Raw genomic sequence first — 23,290 nt, 5'->3', positions numbered from 1 at the left:
CATAAGAACCAGCAACCTAGTCCTTAGACTTTGCCTTGGGTGGATGAGGAGGAAGGAGTGTTGGAGACGTGGAGAGCTATTTGATAACAGAGACCGTTACTCTGTCCGTTTGACTGATGATGGCAATGACCCTGGTATGTGTAGACTAAGCTTTGGATTTGTGACTTTGTACTTCTGACCTGGATGGACTGACTACCTGTGCATTGACTGCTTTGGACTGCCTTTAACCACTCTTATGCTGTAACCCCAATACAACTGTTTTCAACCGGCTTACTGAAGTTGTGTCTTTGTAGACTTTTTACTCGAGGCTGCTCTTATCAGCACACTCATACTGCGGGACTTCCACGCACTACTGACAGTTTCCTTAGAAGCCTCCGAAGAGGGTGGTGCTTTAGCGCTGCCCGACTGCTTTCAACCTGAAAGCGGCCACCATGATCTTCGGAGGCTTCCTTGGAAGCCTCTGAAGAGAGCAATGTTTTAGTGGTGCCCGGATGCTTTGAGGATGAAAGAGGCCAAGCGGCGCCTTCCCATGAAGGCGCTGCTAAGCCGCTTTCAATCCGAAAGCAGCCAGGAAGCCTCCGAAGAGCGTAGTGCAGGGGGAAAGCGGCGGCGCAGCAGCACTCTTGTGTGCCACCCGTTGCTCTCCCCCACCGCACTTGCCACCCTGCACTTGCCGCCCTGCATGTAATAAACTTTGTTATGGAAGCTTGTCCGGGGGGGGGGGGGGGGACTGGCGCAGGGGTCTGCCTGGAGAGGCAGAACCCCTAGCACCGGGCCTGGTTCAGCAGCATATATACAACATGATATTGACCAACCACAATATAATAAACAATTTAAAATTCAGTATCACAATTTACATTACTCTAGTAGTCTGCTATCGATGCCACTGATAATAATCTACTCCCAGGCTCCCAATGTGTGTACAGGTAGATATAACTAAACCTGGGAGGGGGAGGGCAAATGAGAGTTGTGCCAGATGGAACCAATGCAGATGGAGCAGAGCAGCGCAGGGGGAGGCCAGTACAGTTTGGATTCCCACCTCCTCAGCTATAGGTCTGATGGAACATCTCTTGGAGTTTGCAAGTTCTCTGCCTGAAGTCACGAAATAATTGTTTGCTTATGTACACTGATGTTTTAGCTAGTTTAAATTTAAAGATCCAATAGGATAGCTTTCACATATTTGCCACCAGAGCAAGGTGACAGTATGCATAATTAGTTAGGTTCGAGATTCTCCAATTGGGTAATCAATCAATCAGATGTCCCAGAGGGTGGAGGGTGGAGGGTTTATTGCTTTGTGTCTTAACTGTCCCCTGGGGTAATAACATGAGTTTTAGACTTTAGAGTCAACATATAGGTTACTAAAGTCAGAGAGGATGTTAATCCTTTGTTTGCTAGTTCTTTTCCCAGCTACCCTTCCCTCACTAAATAAGTAAATATTTTTTTTAAAAAAAACCTAATACACGTGTTGGGTGCTTTGCCTCTGCATATCTCTGCTATAAGAATACCTAACAAGGGCTGGGTACAGATGGGCACTTTTGGGAGCACGGGAGGCATCTCAAATTGGGCTGGTTCAAAATGGAGCAAATTATTCCCGGTCAGATGGTCTTGTGTGAGTTGCCCATATCCCACGCTGGGTGGGGGGAGTGCTTTGGCATGGTCACATGGCTGTTGCACACCATCCCCTTGGCATGGTTTGGGTTTCTTTTTTCCCCATTCATTTTAGTGGTCATGTGTATATGTGCTTGTGTGCTTAGTGGATAAGGTTTTTTAAAAATTGGAAGCAGCTGCCAATTTGCCTCGCTTGCAAGCCCCCACATTCAGATGCCGGGAAAGACGGATGGCGCGTGGCAGAAGAATTTGCTACCATTTCATAAGTGGTAGCTTTTTGAGCCGCCTCAGAGACTCTGGAGGATGGGGTGAATATAGGAGCCAGACGGGCAGCAGACTTGTTTTTTAAATCCACCTGCCAGCCATCCCTGTGTCAGTTTAAACTGCCAATCTGGACCCAGCCATGATCTCCATTTTACAGGCCCCACAGACTTGCATTTACAGGTCCTATGGGACTGCACTTGGGAGACTGTTCCACCAGGCTGGGGCCAGAGCCGAAAAAGCTCTGGCCTTGGTTGAGGCTAAATAGACCTCCTTCAGGCCAGGGATCACCAGTAGATGTTGGTCTGTGGAGCACAATGGTCTTTGGGGGATTTATTGGGAGAGGGGATCCTGAAAGTACGCTGGTCCAGACTGCAAAGGGCTTTAAAGGTTAATATCAAAGCCTTGAACTTGATCCACTATTCAACTGGAAGCCAGTGCAGCTGGTAGAACACTGGTTGTATGTGTGCTCACAGTAGTGTCCCTGTAAAGATACATGCTGCCACTTTCTAGACCAGCTGAAGCTTTCGGATCAATCCCAAGGGAAGCCGAGGGTAAAGCAAGTCACAGTAGTCTAACCTGCAGGTGACAATTGCATGGTTCACTGTGGCTAGGTCATAGGAAGAGAGGTAGAGAGTCAGTTGTCTGACCTGGTGAAGTTAGTAAAATGCCAACCTGGCAACATTTGTGACTTGGGCCTCCATTGTTAGCAAGGCATCAAAAGCCATGCCCAGGCTCTTCAGCATTCGTGCTGGTGTCAGAAGCACCCTGTCAAGAGCTGGGTGCTGAAGCCCCATCCCTATCCTATGCATCATCCTGCTTTTCATACATTAATAGGAGGAATTAAAAGATATTGTTCATATGATCCCACTTTGGAGAAAGTGTATTGCCCCACAGTGTAAATACTCTACATGCATACTCTTCATTCTCTTAAAATGACAGCTCATTAGTCTGTTTCAAAATTAGTGTAATTTTTCATAGTTCATGATGATGTGCACATGTAAATTACAAGTTTAATGTTTAAATCATTCTCATAACAATAAATCACTAAATGTTTAAATCGTTCTTAAAATATAGTAAATTCTGAGATTTTTTACAAGGTCATGGTAATAATCTAAAAAGCAAGTTTATGTGATAATCAAATTTAGGCTAACTCACAGCCTTGCATTCACAAAGAATTTTTGCTCACAACAATGCAGCAGAGGGAACATTGGGGTGTCCAATGAATTCTGCAGTTATGAGTCTTTTTCTAATAATGTGGGCCAGATCTTCCTAGAACATACACACCTCTCTGACTTTGAATAAGATGAACTATGAAGATGTTACACAAGCAAAAGGCCTTCAGACAAATGGTTAATGGGTTGGATCTATGAATGTATATTACCATGAAACTGTGAGGCCAAATGGAATACATTTCTCAGCAGCTTGCAAGCTGCATTACAAAATCTTAGCCCTTTCTAGTTGGCTACACTGTAACACATTGCATTCACCCTAATGTCTAAGGACAACTGCAAGTGTTTCAATTATATAAATCATCAAAAGCTTGTGCGATGAGCAGTCTGCCTGCCCTCTGGTTGGCAGGGATGCAATCCAGCTTCTTTGATTTGTGCTGATACCATGCACTGCTTGCTCCATTCATTAGACACACATAACAACCAGGTGCTGATGTCACTAATAACTTAAATCTCACAGCAACAGCGACTATAGTCTTAAAGACACTGATGTCTGAAAATAAGGATTTGTTCATGGCAGAAGATTTTATCTGCCAACACAGAATCATAGAGTTGGAAGGGATCTCCAGGGTCATCTAGTCCAATCCCCTGCACAATGTAGGAAATTCACAAGTACCTCCCCCCACCCCCACACAGTGACCCCTGGCAAAAAACAAACAAAACAAAAAACACCCTCCAGGATCCCTGGCCAAACTGTCCTGGAGAAAGTTTGCTGCCTGATCCTGAAGTGGTAAACAGCATCTCCTTGGCCATGCAAGAAAGGACCATGAGAACCAAGCCCCAATGCAATGCTTCCTGCCCTTCCTATCATGATCTGCCTAAGTTCACAGAATTGCTGTCAGATGGCCATCCAGCCTCTGTTTAAATACCCTCAAAAAGGAGAGCCCACCACCTCCTGAGGAAGCCTGTTCCACTGAGGAACCACTCTGTAAGGAAGTTTTTCCTAATGTCTAGCCAAAAACTTTTGATTTAATTTCAACTAATTGGTTCTGGCCCGACCTTCTGGGGCCACAGAAAACAACTCTGCACCATCTTCTATATGACAGCCTTCAAGTACTTGAAGATGGTGATTATATCATCTCTCAATTATCTCCTCTTCAGGCTGAACATACCCAGCTCCTTCAGCCATTTCTCATAGGACTTGGTCTCCAGACCCCTCACCATCTTCATTACCCTCCTCTGGACATGTTGTAGCTTGTCTATATCCTTCTGAAATTCTGATGCCCAAAACTGAACACAATGCTCTAGGTGAAGTCTAACCAGAGCAGAGTAGAGACTATCACTTTGCACAATCTGGACACTACTTATAATAATAACTTTTATAATAATAATAACTTTATTTTTATATCCCGCCCTCCCCCGCCGAGGCGGGCTCAGGGCGGCTAACAGACATGGAGATCCCATGATTCATGTAAAACAATGTAAACAATTTTAAATATATCAATTGCATAATAAATTATTTAGAATAGATAAAATGTATAAAATGGGTGCTAAAAACTGTAATCATAATATCCACAAGATGGCTAGATGTCCACACGTCAGATTAATCGGGTTCTATCTCGAAAGCAAGCTGGAAAAGAAATGTTTTGCAAGCCCTGCGGAATTGGTTCAGGTCCCGCAGGGCTCGCACCATCTCTGGAAGGTGGTTCCACCAACGAGGGGCCATCACTGAGAAGGCCTGCTCCCTAGTAGCCTTCAACCTAGCATCTCTTGGCCCAGGGATTGTTAGTAAGTTCTGAGAGCTAGATCTCAGTGCTCTCTGGGGCACATATGGGGAGAGGCGGTCCCTTAGGTAGGCAGGTCCTCGGCCATATAGGGCTTTAAAGGTAATAACCAGCACTTTATAGCAAACACGGTACACAACCGGCAGCCAATGCAGATCCCGCAGCCCAGGCCGCGCAGGTTCCCACCGTGGTAGTCCCTCCAGCAGCCTGGCCGCCGCGTTCTGGACTACCTGAAGTCTCCGTGTTCGGTATAAGGGCAGCCCCATGTAGAGGGCATTGCAGTAGTCTAGTCTCGAAGTGACCGTTGCGTGGATCACAGTTGCTAGGTCGCTGCGCTCCAAGAAGGGAGCCAGCTGCCTCGCCCTCTTAAGATGGAAGAAGGCGGATCTAGCAGTGGCGGCTATCTGGGCCTCCATTGATAGAGAGGATTCCAGAAGCACTCCCAGGCTCTTGACTTTGCGCACTGGTACCAGTGGCGCACCGTCAAAAGCCGGTAGGGTAATCTCCCCTCCCGGTCCGCCGCGGCCCACGCAAAGGACCTCAGTCTTCGCCGGATTCAACTTCAGCCCGCTCAGCCTGAGCCAGTCAGCCACGGCTTGTAATGCCCGGTCCAAATTTATAGGGACATCACCAGCCCGGCCATCCATCAATAGATAGAGCTGGGTGTCATCTGCGTATTGATGACAACCCAGCCCATACCTCCGTGCAATCTGGGCAAGGGGGCGCATAAAGATGTTAAACAACATCGGGGAGAGAACTGCTCCCTGGGGCACACCACAATGAAGTGGGTGCCTCTGAGACAGCTCCCCCCCAATTGCTACCCTTTGTCCCCGACCATCAAGAAAGGAGGAGAGACACTGTAAGGCTAGCCCCCGAATTCCTGCGTCGGCGAGGCGGCGGGTCAGCAGCCGATGGTCGACCATATCGAACGCAGCAGATAGGTCTAGCAACAGCAGTTGATACTTCTGTTGATACAACCCAAAATCACATTTGCCTTTTTAGCTACTGCATCACACTGCTGACTCATTCTAGTGTATGGTCAACTAAGACCCCTATATCCTTTTTGCGCAAACTACTGCTAAGACAAGTCTCCCCCATCCTATAATTATGCATTGGATTTTCCCTACCTAAATGAAGAACTTTACATTTACCCTTGTTAAAATTCATGTTATTTGTTTTAGCCCAGTTTTCCAGCCTGTCAAGATCATTCTGTATCGTAACTCTGTCTTCTACTGTATTTGCAACTCCTCCCAATTTAGTATCATCTGCAAATTTAATAAGCATTGCTTCTATTCCTTCATCTAAATCATTTATAAAGATATTGAACAAAACAGGTCCCAGGACAGATTTTTGAGGTACTCCACTTGTCACTCCTTTCCAAGAGAATGAGGAACCAATCACAAGCACTCTTCGGGTGCGATCTGTCAACCAGTTACAGATTTACCTAACGGTAATAGGATCAAAACCACATTTCTGATTTGTCAACAAGAATATTATGTGGAACCTTATCAAAATCTGTACTGAAATCAAGATAAATTTAATTATCTAAGCTACTAAGAGTTTTATACTGAAGGAAGACTATCTGCCTTTGGTCTAGTGAGAAGTACCATGGAGACCATAAAACCTCACTCACACTCTTTCAGCACAATTGCAAAAGTCAGAGATTGGGTAATTGCTTTGGAGATAGAAGGCATTTTTCCTGGTTCCTGACCAATTATACCACAACATGATCTAGGGGTGCTTGAGGATGATTTAACGGTTCTACAGTATGGATTAGACTTATACAGTACCTTAATGCCCTCCCTTAAATGTCCTCTTTATCCTCATATGTTTATTCTATGAATCGTACAGAATATTAAAGTAGGAGTATCCCCCTCTGATCTGCATTTGGTAAAAATGCATGAGCTACATGGTGTACACTATTAATATGTTCCAGTTGAACAAGCAAAGCCTCAATGGGAAGTCTTCAGCATCACAGCCTAATTCCTCACCTTCCATTTTGTTTTTTGCATTCAATACAAATGCTTTCCAGTGCTTGCTCTTCAGCTTTGCAATCCCAGAGAGAATTACAGATTTCTTCCATAGCTGCTTCACTGATATAAGAAAATCACCTACTTTTCTGTCACCTGATGATCTTTACCTTCTCCCAGAGCTATTATTTTGTCTGCCTGGAAAGACTAATATCTCAGGAGTAAAACTATCATTTCCCTTAGCAGAATCTTTTAAAAAGCAGACCAGTTGTACTCAAGAGGGTTTTTTTTCTTTGTCTAATCCTTTCTGGCTTTTACAGCTTGCATATCATTAAATGATATGAAAAAGACCATTGTTATTCCTTCTGCTTTAGTCCACCAGCGTTCTCATAAGGATTGGTACATTTTTCAACATATTTGTCATATATATGTCAAATGGTCATAGGTAATTTTGTCCTCTGAACCCTATTTCTCACCAAAAGATACAAGGCAGGGAAGAAGCATAGAGAGAGAAGCCAAATAATCAGAAAATTGAAGGGATAAACAGGCAGATTGATCAATCAAAGAGGACATTACTATTCCCAGCAACTCTTGCTCTCTCAGAGAGTACCTCCTGGATCCCATATAAGTGCAAGACACCCAAATTCCCTGCCCATGTTGAGAGCCTTCCTCTCACTGATAGACAGTGCATTAATCATGGGTCCCATATTTTTAACCCTTATTGTTTCCCAAGGGTTCTGGGGGGATCCAAATGACTCTGTACCAAAACCCTTTGGGCCAGGTTCCTTTATACCCAAAGGTATAAAGAAATCTGGTAATGCTAATGCTATGTTTAGATTATAAATAATCTTCTCATTCACTGCTTCATTTCTTCAGGAAATTTTGTACCTTGAATTTTATCTGTAAGACTTATTTATAATCTAAACACAGCATCAGCATTACCAGATGTCTTGTGTTTTAGTTCCAAAGGTCAGTATATACAGATAGGTAAAAATATTCTAGAATGCAACATAAAGTTTTCTTTAATTTTTCTATTTTTAAAAAACCTGGTCCAACAACCTAAGCCACAAAAATCCTTCCCCTTAAACACTGTATGCTGTACATCAGGGGTGGCCAACGGTAGCTCTCCTGATGTTTTTTACCTACAACTCCCATCAGTCCCAGCCATTGGCCATGCTGGCTGGGGCTAATGGGAGTTGTAGGCAAAAAACATCTGGAGAGCTACCATTGGCCACCCCTGCTCTACATAACAGTATCTGATCACAAGAAGCAGCTTTATTCTGAGTCAAACCACTGATCCATCAAAGTCAGTATAGTGACCGGCAGCAGCTCTCCAGGGTCTTGAGCTGATGTCTTTCATTTTAACTATTAATGGATTCTTTACCAAAAAAAAAAAACAAGCCTGGAGATGCTAGGGATTATGGCATACTGCTTACTAAATGTTCTTTAAAACAAAAAACCAAACTCATCCTTGTATGTTCCAGGTATTGTATCTGGGACCTTCTATGTGCCAAACAAGTACTCTACCACTGAGCCACAGCCTCTTCTAGCATTTTCTCATTTGATTAATGCTGAAGACCAAGCAGTAGCTTCCCTGCAAGAGATCTCTGGATGGGTGAGCGGGGAGCATCTCTAGGAAGAGACACCTTGGATGAAACCAGATGGCCGGTTTGGGGTGGCTTGCAGCTGCCCGAAGAAAGCCAGCTGGAAGGAGAGTGCTTTGGAGCTTCCAGACGGTGCTGGAAGAAGGGGCAGGCCTCGGGCGGCCAGGGAACGTCTTCCAGATGGCCGGGCACCACCTTGGAGCTGCCCCAGCGAAAAGGGACCACTTTCCAAGTGGTGCCTTTTTGAGGCGGTTAGAGTGTCCTCAAGGATGGGGTAAGTGTGGGACAGGGATGGGCAGCAGATGTTGCCATCTGGACAGTTTTTTGGGGTCGACTTCAGAGGCATTTCTGAGTCGACCCAAAGTGCCAGTCTGTAATCAGCCCTCCTGACACAAGTTTGGCACTATAGTTAATAATTAGGATTTTGATTCTAATCCATTTGGTGTAGGAGAAATCACCATGGAAACTGACAAATAGTGAGTTTGTATTGTGAGTTGCAGACCTGCTAATCAATCTGACTAATATAATGTATTTTAAAACATCTTTAGTGCAGCATTGCTTAAGATCTGCTCTAAGCAGTGATAAAAAAGTGGAATGGTAAGGATTTGTTCTTTTAAGATAGTTTAATTTTATCACTTTTGTATCACATCCTCCCATCAGAAAATTCAGGGCAGCAAACCTGGGATTATCAACCCCATGCTGAGGTACTCCTGATGCCACATTCCGGTTGGGAGATCAACCCAACATACCCCATAACATGCACACACATATATATTCAGGATTGGTTAGTATTATCGAGACAGTCTTGAAAACTAGGCTAAAGAGATGCAAATGAATTTTAGCAGTGATAATTGTAATTGTGCAGATTTTGAAAGAAAAAATCAAAAGCATTATAATTGGCTGGGGAAGGCTTGTCTGGGCAGCAATTCACAAAGTTTGGGGTGGGGGGGACAAAACAGGACATCAGGGTATAGGAACATGCATCCTTACCAGTGAAGGGTTGTTGCCCACAGCCACAGTCAGGGCTTCTTTTGATCAGGAACGCAGAGGAACACAGTTCCGGCTGGCTTGGCATTGGGGTGTGTGGCCTAATATGCAAATGAGTTCCTGCTGGGCTTTTTCTACAAAAGAAGCCCTGGCCACAGTGATAGCAAGGTGGGACAGTTCTTCCATGAGTGCCATCCTAAAGTCACAAATGGCAGTTTGGACTGTGATTAGCTGAGCCCAAAACAGGGACATAATTTCAATGATATCATGTCCTCCAGCCATGTAAAAGAGGTCAATGCCAGCACACTTGTTGGGCTCCAAATCTGTCTGGAACACAACTCACACTATGGAGGCTCTTGTTCAACTATGTGCTTGAAAACAGACTTATCAACATGAAAGCAGGTGAGTCATTCCTGGGAGTCCCAGTCCGCCTTTACTACAGTCTCCCACCAGCCATGGGCCTCCCAGATCCTCACAGAGGACACCATATAAACTATGCACATGGGACTTCAGAGATGTTTCTGCAAACTAAGGATAGTCGCAGTAGGCAAACCATGACTTGAAGACTACCTGGGACACATGTAGATGAGGTTTACTAGGTCTCCAGGAGATGAGGAAATGTGTAAGGCAGAAAGAAGAAGGGCTCACCAGGATCGTGCTTTCGTTTTCCCTGTGGCAGGAAGAAAATGGAGGCAGGCAAATGTTGTGGCCAATCAGTGACTGCAGAATAAGAACATAAGAGAAGCCATGTTGGATCAGGCCAATGGCCCATCCAGTCCAACACTCTGTGTCACACAGTGGCCAAAAAAAATTTATATATATATACACACTGTGGCTAATAGCCACTGATGAACCTCTGCTCCACATTTTTATCCAATCCCCTCTTGAAGCTGGTCATGCTTGTAGCTGCCACCACCTCCTATGGCAGTGAATTCCACATGTTAATCACCCTTTGGGTGAAGAAGTACTTCCTTTTATTCATTGAATGCCCACGAATTCTTGTATTGTGAGAAAGGGAGAAAAGTACTTCTTTCTCTACTTTCTCCATCCCATGCATTATCTTGTAAACCTCTATCATGTCACCCCGCAGGCGACGTTTCTCCAAGCTAAAGAGCCCCAAGCATTTTAACCTTTCTTCACAGGGAAAGTGTTCCAACCCTTTATCATTCTAGTTGCCCTTTTCTGGACTTTCTCCAATGCTATTGTAACGGTCCGACCCCTATGACCGAGACCAGGCGGGCCGTAGAATGGTGGCTCAAACAAAATCCAAATATCCAGGCCCCAAAACTGGATCCTGGGGTAAACTGCCACCAGGCTGGATTACTTTTTACACTTTGAGATCCCAGCCCAACCTCAGAGTTTTATCCTCTAAGACCAGGGAAAGCCCAACCACAGCAGATGTGGCCGGGAGTTCCCCAGACAAGGTATTTTTTCTTATTTGGTAGATTAGGCGACCTTCGGAGCGGTCGAGTAAGCTTTTGGCATGTTGCTACACCCCCCCCCCCCCACAAAGCGACAAGAAAGCTCTTTTTTAAAACCAAAAAAGAGTTTATTTAAAGATAGGCTTAAAAATTATCATTAAGAGCAGTGAGCCAAAACAATAACGTTGCAAAATATACTTAACTAAAGGCACCATATGGTTCCAAAGAAATCAGGCAACAAAGTCCATTGAATCCACAAACAGAGAGCCCCAGCGTAGAGTCTAGGGTTCCAGAGTCTAGTCCAATCATCCCGTAGAGAGCTCAGAGCAAAGAAAAAGGTAATCTTTTATTCTTAAGGAGCCCTCGTGGTTAGATTCGAAAAATCCAATCAGAACTCAACTTCACAAAATAACATTAATGAGACCCAGATAAGGGTGTCAGCCACAGGTGTCTCCCTTCAGTTCCCTGGGCAACAAATCTGCAGGTGCACCAACTCAAGGCCTTCTCTAATGGGCCTGACCTTTAGGTTCTAGGGCTTTGCCAAAAGAAAAAATAAAACATTTAAAAATTTATAAGCAGGCCTCAAGCCTGCCCAACTTAAAATTTAAGAGGAACCATATATAATCTTGGTCCACAGCATTACAGCTATAATATCCTTTTTGAGGTGCAGAGACCAGAACTGCACACAGTACTCCAAATAAGACTGCACCATCGATATATACAGGGGCATTATGGTACTGGCTGATTTGTTATCAATTCCCTTCCTAATAAATCCCAGCATGGCGTTGGCCTTCTTTATTGCAATTGCACACTGTCTTCACATTTTCAGTGAGTTATTTACCACGACCCCAAGATCTCTCTCTTGGTCAGTCTCTGCCAGTTCACACCCCATCAACTTGTATTTGTAGCTGGGATTCTTGGCCCCAATGTGCATTACTTTGCACTTGGCCACATTGAACCTCATCTGCCACGTTGATGCCCACTCACCCAGCCTCAACAGATCCCTTTGGAGTGCCTCACAATCCTCTCTGGTTCTCACCACCCTGAACAATTTAGTGTCATCTGCAAACTTGGTCACTTCACTGCTCACTCCCAACTCCAAATCATTTATGAACAAGTTAAAGAGCATGGGACCCAGTACTGAGCCCTGCGGCACCCCACTGCTTACCGTCCTCCACTGCGAAGACTGCCCATTTATACTCACTCTCTGTTTCCTATTAATCAGCCAGTTTTTGATCCACAAGAGGACCTGTCCTTTTATTCCATGACTCTCGAGCTTTCTAAGGAGCCTTTGATGAGGAACTTTATCAAAAGCTTTCTGAAAGTCAAGGTAAACAACATCTATTGGGTCTCCTTTGTCCAAATGTTTGTTCACCCCCTCAAAGAAATGTAACAGGTTAGTGAGGCAAGATCTTCCCTTACAGAACCCATGCTGCGTCTTCCTCAATAACCTGTGTTCATCAATGTGCCTACTCATTCTGTCCTTGATAATGGTTTCTGCCAACTTTCCCGGTATTGAAGTCAGACTAACTGGCCTGTAATTTCCCGGATCTCCTCTGGAACTCAAAAAGGATATTATAGCATTGGAGAAAGTCCAGAGAAGGGCAACTAGAATGATTAAAGGGCTGGAGCACTTTCCCTATGAAGAAAGGTTGAAACGCTTGGGACTCTTTAGCTTGGAGAAACGTCGACTGCGGGGTGACATGATAGAGGTTTACAAGATAATGCATGGGATGGAGAAAGTAGAGAAAGAAGTACTTTTCTCCCTTTCTCACAATACAAGAACTCGTGGGCATTCGATGAAATTGCTGAGCAGACAGGTTAAAACGGATAAAAGGAAGTACTTCTTCACCCAAAGGGTGATTAACATGTGGAATTCACTGCCACAGGAGGTGGTGGCGGCCACAAGTATAGCCACCTTCAAGAGGGGTTTAAGATAAAAATATGGAGCACAGGTCCATCAGTGGCTATTAGCCACAGTGTATGTGTGTATATAAATTTTTTTGCCACTGTGTGACACAGAGTGTTGGACTTGATAGGCCGTTGGCCTGATCCAACATGGCTTCTCTTATGTTCTTATGTAACCCTTTTTAAAGATGGGGGTGATATTTGCTACCTTCCAGTCCTCAGGAATGGAGGCAGATTTCAATGAAAGATTACATATTTTTGTCAGAAAATCCACAAGTTCAACTTTGAGTTCTTTTCGAACTCTTGGATGTATGCCATTTGGACCTGGTGACTTATTAGTTTTTAATTTGTCTATCAGTTGTAGGACCTCCTCTTTTGTCACCTCAATGTGACTCAGGTCTTTCAACACCCCTTCCAAAATTAGTGGTTCTGGAGCAGGCATGGAAGAGCAATACAGGCTTGGGCTACAGCGCCACTGTGTGGTACTTGTCAAGAAGGCAAGAGAGTTTAGGTCATACATGGGATAAGAGGTTACAATGTAAATTGAAAACACCAAGACAGCTGAAGCTGTGTTCCTGTGCATTTCTGATATTTAAAAAAGAAGCCTTGATGACCTGTATCACTGATACATATCAATCTACAAACTGTGTAGAGCTACTAATGCAAATGGAGAGGTAACTCATAGATAGAATATTAATTTTGATAGTTGATTTACAACTATCCTATGTTTATTAGTTATCTGGATCTGGCATGTAGCTTAGGTAAGACACAATGTACACCTTATTGGTTTCTCTCGATGTCAAATAGCAAATTTATGGTGTTTCACATCCCACATTGAAAGGACCTGCTGATGGTAATGAACATGCAGATACATTCCTCAGATGCTCCCTAGGAAACCAACAGACTAAAAACAAATCTTACTTGATAACTTATATCTACTTTATATGTACTATATAATCCCTTCTTCAAAGGACACTCCCACCAGTCATAGTCAACATTTCATATCTTATACAGTTTTTCAACCAATATACATCCTCCATAACTTTATCTCCCCAGTTAGGGCATATGCAGACATCCCCTCTTATATCCATTGTTAACAATTCATTGAACACTTCTACTGTCCAGCAGATATATATTTACCCAATTCATTCCCATAACAAGCTTATAAGGTAGGTCATTTTTATTCCTGTCCCAAAGATGGTAAAAACAGAGAAAGTGACCTCTTCAAAGGCTATTCTGTGAAGGGGAATTGAGAACCAGTCTCATAGGTACAAGTCCACTTAGATATCTGCTGGTATATAATGACCCTAATAGTAGTATCAATCAGATTTTGTTCTGCTGATTTCCCCAGTGATTGATGGAGTTGCACTGAGTTCAGATTCAAGCAGAGATACAAATTATGCTAAATTATATATTATAAACTTGAGACCAATTTCTCTTATTTACATGGTATGTCATTATTTATCATTCACCTGTCTCAAAAATATTGTAAAAATTAATGTTTCTATTGAACAATGTCCTCTTTCCAATTGTATTTCTGATAGCTTTGAGACAACTCTTATAACAGACTTTTGTAACTGGGGTATAGATTAAGCATGACTGAAATACCCAGGGATAGGAGGGAGAAGTTACATACCTTTTTTGTCTTGGTGCATTGACACAAATTTACATGGGGTTTAAAATAGCTGCAATGTTATCTAGCTAATTTTATTCTTCCTATGCAGAAGAAGGCAATGGCAAACCACCTATGCCTATCTCTTGCCTTGTGACTTGATTATGTACTTTTATTAATACTATCACCACCATCACCACCACCATCATCATTATCATAGATCCTTGTTTATAAGATGTATCTCCATCCCATCCTGGAGTAGGTACTCTGGAAAAGAGGTTCTCAAATTTTTATGACCCCCCCCCCAATTACTCAATGAAAGAACCTGGGCTCCACCATGATAGAAACAAAAGGCCAACTTCTTTTTTTAAAAAAATATATTTTTACAGACATTCTGTTATTATATTTATTGTTTATTTCTGTTATTATATCTATTGTAAGCGTTAAGGACATAACATGTTGCAGAGCACAATGGATGATCCTTGGCAAGTAGGGTCGGTGGGAACTGGTACATCAAAGACACTTGCTGGTGGGTAGAGAAAGTGTGAGATTAGGAGAAACACCTAATTTCCAAGATTACTACCAGCATGCCAAAAGGTCACAGATGAGTCATCTCTGAGAGGTGGAGTCAGATGGAGATGGCATGTTATACTTGCAGGTGGTCATGGGGACTGAAGGACACCAAATCTTAGTAATATTAATGAAAAATCCATGTATCATCTAGACTACTTCTGCACCTCACCAGTTATATGGATACCACCAGCTGAGAAACACTGCTGTAGTTTGCAAACATTTGACGGTAGGGTCATCATGAAATCAGTTGTAAATCTGTTTCTTGTCCCTCTTTTCTCTCTTTGTTCAAGCAATCAATTACAATGCTCCAGATGGATCTTTTTGCTGCTTAGCTCTGTGATCAGTTCCTGCTCCTGACTGGTTTTTTCCTACTGGAAACCTCAGTCCTTTGATCAAACACAGCAAGAATTCCACTCTTGTGTTCAGTCTAATTGGCACATCTGAGTAGCTTAGAAAGGCTAGATGGGAGACATTACAGGACATCTGAGATACCAGATATGGCACTGAAAAGAACTTGCAGAGGGGAACTACCTGTGGGTTGCATGTGGTTGAAAGTATTGCTGGGACAATCTGAAAATTCTTAAGTGCAATGCAAAAAGCCAACTAGCATACTATGACATAGATTTTGATTCAAGAGTTATAGGGCTGGGCTGGCAGTGCAATACCACAGTTCACAAACATGTGCTGGTACTAGGACTTGCTCATAGCAGTACCTGGCCATATTGTGGTGGCTAACTCCTCCTCCTCACTTGGCACGTTAATGTTAGAAACCGGATAACATGTGACAAGAAGGGGAAGTTGACTTGATCCTGTCTAACTACCTTCCATAGCATCTCATGGCCCTTCCAAGTGGCAGCAGAGCCAGTGCAAGTCTGTTCTGGCTTTAGGAAAGCAGTCCAGACAAGGACAGAATGCTATAGCTGATGTGAAGCAACTGGATTTTACTTTTAGTAGTGGTGAGCTTCTAATTAATAAAAAAGAGGTTTGAGAACTCCACTAGTTTCTCAGGTAGCAGTAAGAGAAGGTGATTTTGAAATGAGGGAAATCTGGAAATTAGTAGAAACAGCAACAGATGTGACAACTGCCAAAGGTAAAATGTTTGCCCATGCCAAGTGCTTCATGTATGTCCTGTCATGTAGAAATGTGCTTTAGGGGAGGGCTTGTGGCTCAGTGGATAAACATCTGCTTGGCATGCAGAAGGTCCCAAATTTAATCCGTACCATCTCAAGTTAAAAGGATTAAGTAGGAGGTAATATAAACGATTTTGACATAAGACCCTGGAGAGCTGCTGCCAGTCTGAGTAGACAATACTGACTTTGATGGACCAAGGTTATGATTCATGTGTTAATGTATTTGTGTGTTTGCTTGCCACATGAATTGATCCATTTACTTGCAGAGCTGGTATACTGGCAATAAGTAGCCTATGTAGATGCACCATGGGTGTGTGAAGTTTACATATGAATTGGGAGTATTTGTGGCTCACTACAAGAGCATCTGTATTGCATTCAGAAAGTCCCAGGTTTAATCCTCAGGATTTCTAGTTAAAAGGATTAGGTAACAGAGGATGTGAATGACATCTACCTGAAACCCTGAAGAGCCGGTGCCACTAATGACTGATAGACCAGCAGTGAAATCCTAATGGGCTTCAAATAGTGTTGGATTTACTCTGTAATCAGAAGAGAAATTTGGTTCCAGCGTTTCCATTGGTCTTCTAATAACAAAGCCCATGGTGGTTGAAAATGCCATAAAGTCACAGCTGACTTATGACAACCCTGTGGTGTTTCCAAGGGAAGATATATTCAGAGGTAGTTTGACACTGCCTGCCTCTGTGTCATGACCCTGGCAGGAATCCCATCCAAATACTAGCCAGGGCCAGCCCTGCTACACTTCCAAAATCTGACAAACTCAGACTAGCCAGGGCTATCTAGATCAGGTAATACAACAGAATAAAACTAGGATGGAAGGCAAGACTCTTACATTCTATTTTATCAAATGATTGATTTACTAATTAGTGTGACTGGCGTTGAAATTAAATTATTTAATCAGAGGTAAAAATCTAAAAAAACCCCCCACAACATTGAAATGTGACATATTTCTAGCAATTGAACAATGAATTCTTAAACCTTGAATCCTGTACAATGCTGGTTTTATGGGTAACATTTGGTTTTAGGCTTTTGAGATTTGAGCTTTCCCCCCACAAATTCTACCATGAAGCCTACAGTGTTATAGGAGTACTATTGTCTTTACTAAAAGGAAGGAGAAAACTTTAAAAATACTGAATGAGTTAATAGCCTTGTGCTATGTTAATCTGTGGTGGGCAGCTACTGGATGGTGCCTGTGTCATCAGCACAATGCATCAGAATTCCTTCCTGTTAAACTATAAATGTGTCTGTGAGTTTCAAATGTTTAAAAGTTTTATGCTTTTCTTTCTTAGTTCTTCCCACTCCTCCATTTTACTCCCCCTTACATACTTGGTGACAGTATTTAACTCACCAGATAGGGGACTCCATCTTGGTAGCAAGGTAAGCAACTTGGTAACATTAGCAATATAGGACTACTGTCAATTCACTATAAGATTAGCATCATCTTCAGGTATTATTATTTTCACGGGAAGCCTAACATACTATTTAGCAAGGCCCTCAGAAACCAGAACACAATTGCCATGATTGACTTCCAGTGGTCAGAGGCTGAGGCTGGAGTGCCTTCTGTCATGTCCCTGCCACAGATTCTATTCTCTACTTTTGCTGGGCCTCTGACCTCTAATCTTCCATCCCCTCACATTTTCATTCCCATCACTTCTTCCTTCCTTAATAAAAAAAAAACCCTAAGAGGGTCAAACACCAGAATTTAGGAAGCACAGTACATTTGCATCTATTTAATTATATTAGGAAATTTATCCAGGATACCAAATTTGGATGCCAGAATTTGGTCTATGTGCATCTTTTTGAGAGCAAAGGACATGGCACGCAGAAACTTGAGACAATGATAAAATGTGAACAATTTTTGGTTTCACTCGAGTTATCTGGTGCTGATTTGTATGGTTAAGATTTTATACAAGCAAATGGGATGATATACACTCATTCTAATGATGTTATGCAATTTGCTACTTATTTACTGAACTAAAAAATGTCTCAGCTGATTATTTGTGGTTAAAAATTGTGACAAAAAAGTAAGAAGTCACAGATGTCTAAGGATTTGTGGTTGGTTTGCTGTTGCTAATAGTTTTATGGTCATGACTGGCTATTAAACTGTCAGTCTGTCAGTTTTCTTAGTTATAGCTAAAGGTCATCACAATCCCTACTCTCCAACATCAGTGAAAACAATACATCATAAACACAAAAGATCTAAAATAAGTATCTGACAACTGTGGTGAATAAAAGAGCCAGAAATCATGATAGTTATACAAGGTGCCTGACAGGAAATAGGCATTGATTTAATAAGCCTGCTTCCAATCTTCTCTGCAGCCATGGCGCACAAAACAATCTTTTGTGTAACAGATAACAGGAAACAAATCTGAGCATCGGCTTACCAAAAAGAGCCAGGCAAATAAAACATTCTTTTGCTTTATGTTGTGATAGGAAGTACAGAATATGATATTCAGTATCCTCAACTGCCTTTAGACCATGCAGGTATAAATGATTACAAGCTGGACGGATTTCCAACAATATCGAGTGATGCATAGGCATTGTTTGGAACTGTAGTCTCAAGAATACTTATCAGGTGGACAAAATGTCATTTCAAGAAACATCACTGTTGTATGTGAAATCACTGGAATCAGTGAGAGCATTTGGAAAAACAGGTGGTTTGAAAGGCTATTGCAGCTTACAAAATGTGAGCCCAGAACCTCCAAAAGGCTAGCTACTATATGCCTTCCTGAAAGCCTTGCACTAAAATGCAATCCTCTGATGTTTTGTTTTTGAGAGTGTTTATAGTGTATTTAGACTGGCCCAGATGAATTTTCCTGTTATTGCTGAACCCTTATTTCTCTGGCAATGAGTGTCTAAATAAAGACTTAAAAAGATAAAAGATCTAGACAAAGTCACGTGGCCAAATGGGGCCACCCTTGCAAGTGCAGCATACACGGAAGCTCCCTTGAGAAAAGAAATTGCAGGAAATTATAGGGGCACCAAGATGAATAATTGAAGCAAAGCATGCTCCATATGTGCATAATCACAGAGGCCAGAGTGTAGCCTCCTGCCAGTGCACAAACTCAGCAAGAAAGTGCCAGAGAGAAAAAGATATCTCTCATGAGAAGCTGGCCCACTTTCCAGGGAGCTGGGGAAGAGGTCACAGCAAAGACTGTCACAAAATGCAGTGTGCGATTTGGCCAGCATCTCTTTAGGAGTCAGAGAGGGTGGCCAAAGGATACAAGTCAGTTTTAAAAAACCCCAGAAATTTACTCCTGAAACATCCCTTGGGCTTAATGTCTCCCTCCACTTGCTACCTGCTTGATAAAACTGTCCCAGTGGATGACTGCTCAGAGCTCATCTCCAAAAACAGGGAAAACATCCTACTGTGCCTTCCCATACCGTTTATATTTTTATATTGATAAAATTAGATCATTCCTCTCAGTTGTTTCAAATATAATCTACCAATGTCTAGATAGATTCCTGTTACAAACTAGAAGCCTACAACCTAAAAGGGGGGCAGAGAATTGACTTCTGAGACAGATCTTACCCCATATGAATGTTGTAGATGATGGGTTAGCAGTGTTAGGTGTGCGATCCTGAGTTGTCAGATGTCTTATATTTTAAGGGGTGTCCTTAATTTTGTAAAAAGTGCCCTTTAGTTCCATTGAAACCAATGGACCTTCTTGTCTTTTGTATTCCCATGTAATACAGTGGCTCTTCCATCTTCCACCCACCTCCTTCCTCCTGCAAGCATAACTCTTACCCATCCCTTATTTTGGATCATTCGATTTGGTTGTTTCCTAGCTGCAAGGGGGGGGGGGGGGGGCGGTAGGTGCTGCTGACCAAAATACTATAAGGTGAAGAACTTAAAGTAACTAAAGCAAAAGGTGCAGTCTGTCTCCCTTGTCAGGAGGATTCTGCATGGGCTCCAATAAGAGCCCAGCACAGAACAAAGCCCCATAAAGAAAAGGCATGCATCGAATTGACAACCCACCCTTTCCCCTGCACTGCTTCTTGGGGAACTCTCCCGTCCCCTCCAGCGGTGGTCTCCCCGGCCCTAGGACGGTATTGACAAGCCCTTGTCCTTCACAATTCCCCCTAAACGCATCCTTCGCCTCCGAAAGAAACCGCTTGATCAAAAGCGGGCGAGCGAGCTGGCGGGCGGGCGGGCGGGCTGGGGAGGGAGGGAGGGAGGGAGGGAGGGGTGGAGGCAGGGAGGGCAAGCTAAACAGCCTTCATTCCTGCCCGAGGAGGACGGGAATAGAGATGGCTCACGGCGCCGCTGCGGTTGGGGCTCTACCTGCTGCTGAAGTCGTCGTCAGGCGCAGGGGAAGCAGGAGGGACCCGGCTGGAAGAGCTGCCTCAGCGTCCGCACTGACAGCTCTGGAGGCGGCGCCGCTGTGAGAAGAGGGGCAAGTGGGCAGAGGGAGCGCAGACGCGCCGGGCTCCGGCGCAAAATCAGTGGCGGGAGGAGGAGTCGGAAGAGAACGCAAGGGCGGGGGGGGGGGGGCGATGGAGTGTGGTATGATGTGTGCGCGAGGTGGGGGCTGCTGTATTTGTGGGAGATGGTGGCTTCTTCCCATAGCTGTGCCTGCACGCACCTTTGTTCCTGCTAACTCCAAGAGGTGGAGGAATTCAACAGGTGCAGCTTTCCTCGGAAGGGAGATGCAGTGATTGTGTGTGTAGGTGGTGGGGGGGAGCAAGTTGCACCTCCTGAACTACTGCCTTGTTATGCAAGTGTCAAAAATGCAGCCCCTCTGCTGGGAGGAAGGAGAGAGACTAGCTCAGTGATGCTCACTCCATGGCTTGCAGACAGCCACATTCACATCAATGACAACCTAAAGAACCATATTTCCATTCTCAACATGAGGCCCTAAGGAGGTTTGCAGTTTACCCATTTCTCTGGGGACAGCTGCTTCAAGGTGGAACCCACCTACCAACCACAGGCTCCATTAGACTAGGGTCTTTCCCGCTTTCCTGAAACATGGGCAAAGTGCCACACTGGGAAACAGTGTTCTGAAGAGCCACAGGTGGCATACCATAGAGCCACATGTAGGTCCTGATCTGCTGACTACCACTAGACTGGCCCTTATGGAAGGGGAAGAATATTTATTCATTTTAAATTTGTATCTACCAAACAGGCTTCTGAGGTAGCTTAAATCATTAGGATATCCCAGTATTACCAACAGCCAGCAGCCTAAAGCAACCAGCTTGAACATGAGTGGGGGGAAAATCAACCAAACACTAAATTGTCTTCACTTGGCACTTAATTCTAATCAAGGTAGATACCAAGTGAATAGCTGTTGGCAGGGAATTCCACAGATGAGGCACCATAACTGAAAAAGCCCTGCCTCTGTAGTCATATTGCTGACCTCTGAAGGGGAAGCACGCTGAGAGGACTTCTGCTGATTATCTTAATTGATGGGCAGGAACATGAATGTGGACATTTTCATACTTTGGTCTCAGGCTGGTCCATTTCCACTGTCCAGGTTGCGGGGAACTTAATTCCAGGTAAAACTGTGTTTGCTCTACCCATGGTGCTAGTGTGTACTTCTGGTTTGTTCACCCCTTTAATTTCCACCCTTTTGCCTGACAAATGTTTGGGGATTTATGCAACAATATGACAACTGACACCAAGTAATACAGCTATGAGAGTGTCTTGTGAACTCCTGTCTGTCAGTGCAGCCATTAAGAGCACAGAGAGGCTGAGAGGTGTGTTGGCAGTGGAGATGACAAATTCATGTCAAAAAGAGTAGTGGGAAAGCGTAATGAAATTAAGGTGGAAATCAAACAAAAGACCTTTTGAGGATGGGTGGTCCAGCACTTGTTCAGGACTCCTTCATAATATTCTTCATAAATTTCACACTGGACATCCTGCTTTAGGGACCTGTTGGTCAAAAATGGACAATGATAATGCAAATATGTAAATGACCAGTCCCTGCAGGTCAAGTAGGATGGAGATTGGAGGCCAAGACTACATCTACACAAAAAGGTTTCTTACGGGTCATAATTTTAATGACAAAAAAGGACTGGGCAGCAATAATCCATCCCTGTGGACAGTATATAACCCATAGTTAGCTGCCAGAGATGCAGGACAATCAGTTTGAGCTATGTAAAAGTATGGTGCAGCTTACAGAGAAAAGAATACATCCAAGATAACCAAAGTGCCACAAGGATATACACTGAGATTCAGTTCTGCAAAGCTGTCCATGTTATCTGTAAGTGAAATAGACCAAAACAGGAGTCCAGTGTCATCTGAAAGACTGACAAAATTTATTTCATCATAAGCTTTTGTGAGTCACAGCTCACTTCATCTGATGTATAGGCATGTAAGTCTATAAGGCCGATTATACACACAACGGAAAGGTTGGGGTGGGGGTGGGTGGGAGGCATTTTACAAAGAGAGGTCAGTTCAAAAGAAGATTCAATCCAAACAGTAATTGTTTCACTTAGCATGTATGTGAGACACTTCCAACTGTTGTTAGATAGGCAAAATATGAAACAAAGCACATGATGAAATGAGATAAACACATACAACAGGAAGTTACAGAGATATAGCTGAAATAATAAATGTAAAAAGTGGGATATAGAAGATAAGCAATATCGTTATGTGTGCATGAAGGAATGGAAGCTCAAGTGCATATTACTTACATCAGTCTAACAGAATATGCAGTTGAATGTATGACTAGATTGGTGAGCAGTGAACTCCACTCTTTTTGAGCCCCCTTCTACCTACTGTAGCCTTAGCATGTAAAACATTGCAGGAAGCTTCTAGCCAACTTGTCACTGTGACAATACAGGTTGACAACTATAGCTAAGATGCTATTAACATTTAATGAGGTTTTTCTAAATTGCTCCAGAACCTCACATTTCTAAGCACACTGACTATCCAAAAAAGAATTCAACTTCCTTATATTCCTTTAAAATTAAGTGATTCATTATTTCCCCACAACTTCCAGTATTGATCTCTGTTGGATAAGGGTTCCTAGATGCTTTTGATTTTGGCTTGTCTACAGCAGTTTCTATTTATCTATGTACATATGCAGTTCATACATATATATTTTAGGAGGTATACTGAATGTAGCATATAACACAAAATATAAAGTTCTGAACAATAAAAGAATAAAAGAGTTTCAGCAGGCATTTAGCATCCTAAACTTGTATGGTACAGAGATCAGAGTGTCAGACTATGGGTGGGATCACACTGGAAATTTGGCACAGCAGAATCCCAGCTTTGAAAAAAACTGGTTCTCTTTTATA

General features: G+C 43.2%; 1 protein-coding gene across 1 annotated transcript in view; it reads right to left on the bottom strand.

Moving 5' to 3' along the window:
- The window catches only part of C1QTNF4 (C1q and TNF related 4), a 49,509-nt gene extending 29,068 nt beyond the window's left edge, over positions 1-20,441 (bottom strand). The window contains exon 1 of the mRNA XM_060262670.1: positions 20,331-20,441. The gene's annotated coding sequence lies outside the window, so the exon portion shown is untranslated. The remainder of the gene's footprint in view (positions 1-20,330) is intronic.
- Positions 20,442-23,290: the final 2,849 nt, after the last annotated feature.

Source organism: Heteronotia binoei, chromosome 21 (genome assembly GCF_032191835.1).
Source record: "Heteronotia binoei isolate CCM8104 ecotype False Entrance Well chromosome 21, APGP_CSIRO_Hbin_v1, whole genome shotgun sequence".
NCBI lineage: Eukaryota > Metazoa > Chordata > Lepidosauria > Squamata > Gekkonidae > Heteronotia > Heteronotia binoei.
Note: the sequence above shows the minus strand (reverse complement) of the source record. Positions and strands in the feature narration are given on the sequence as shown.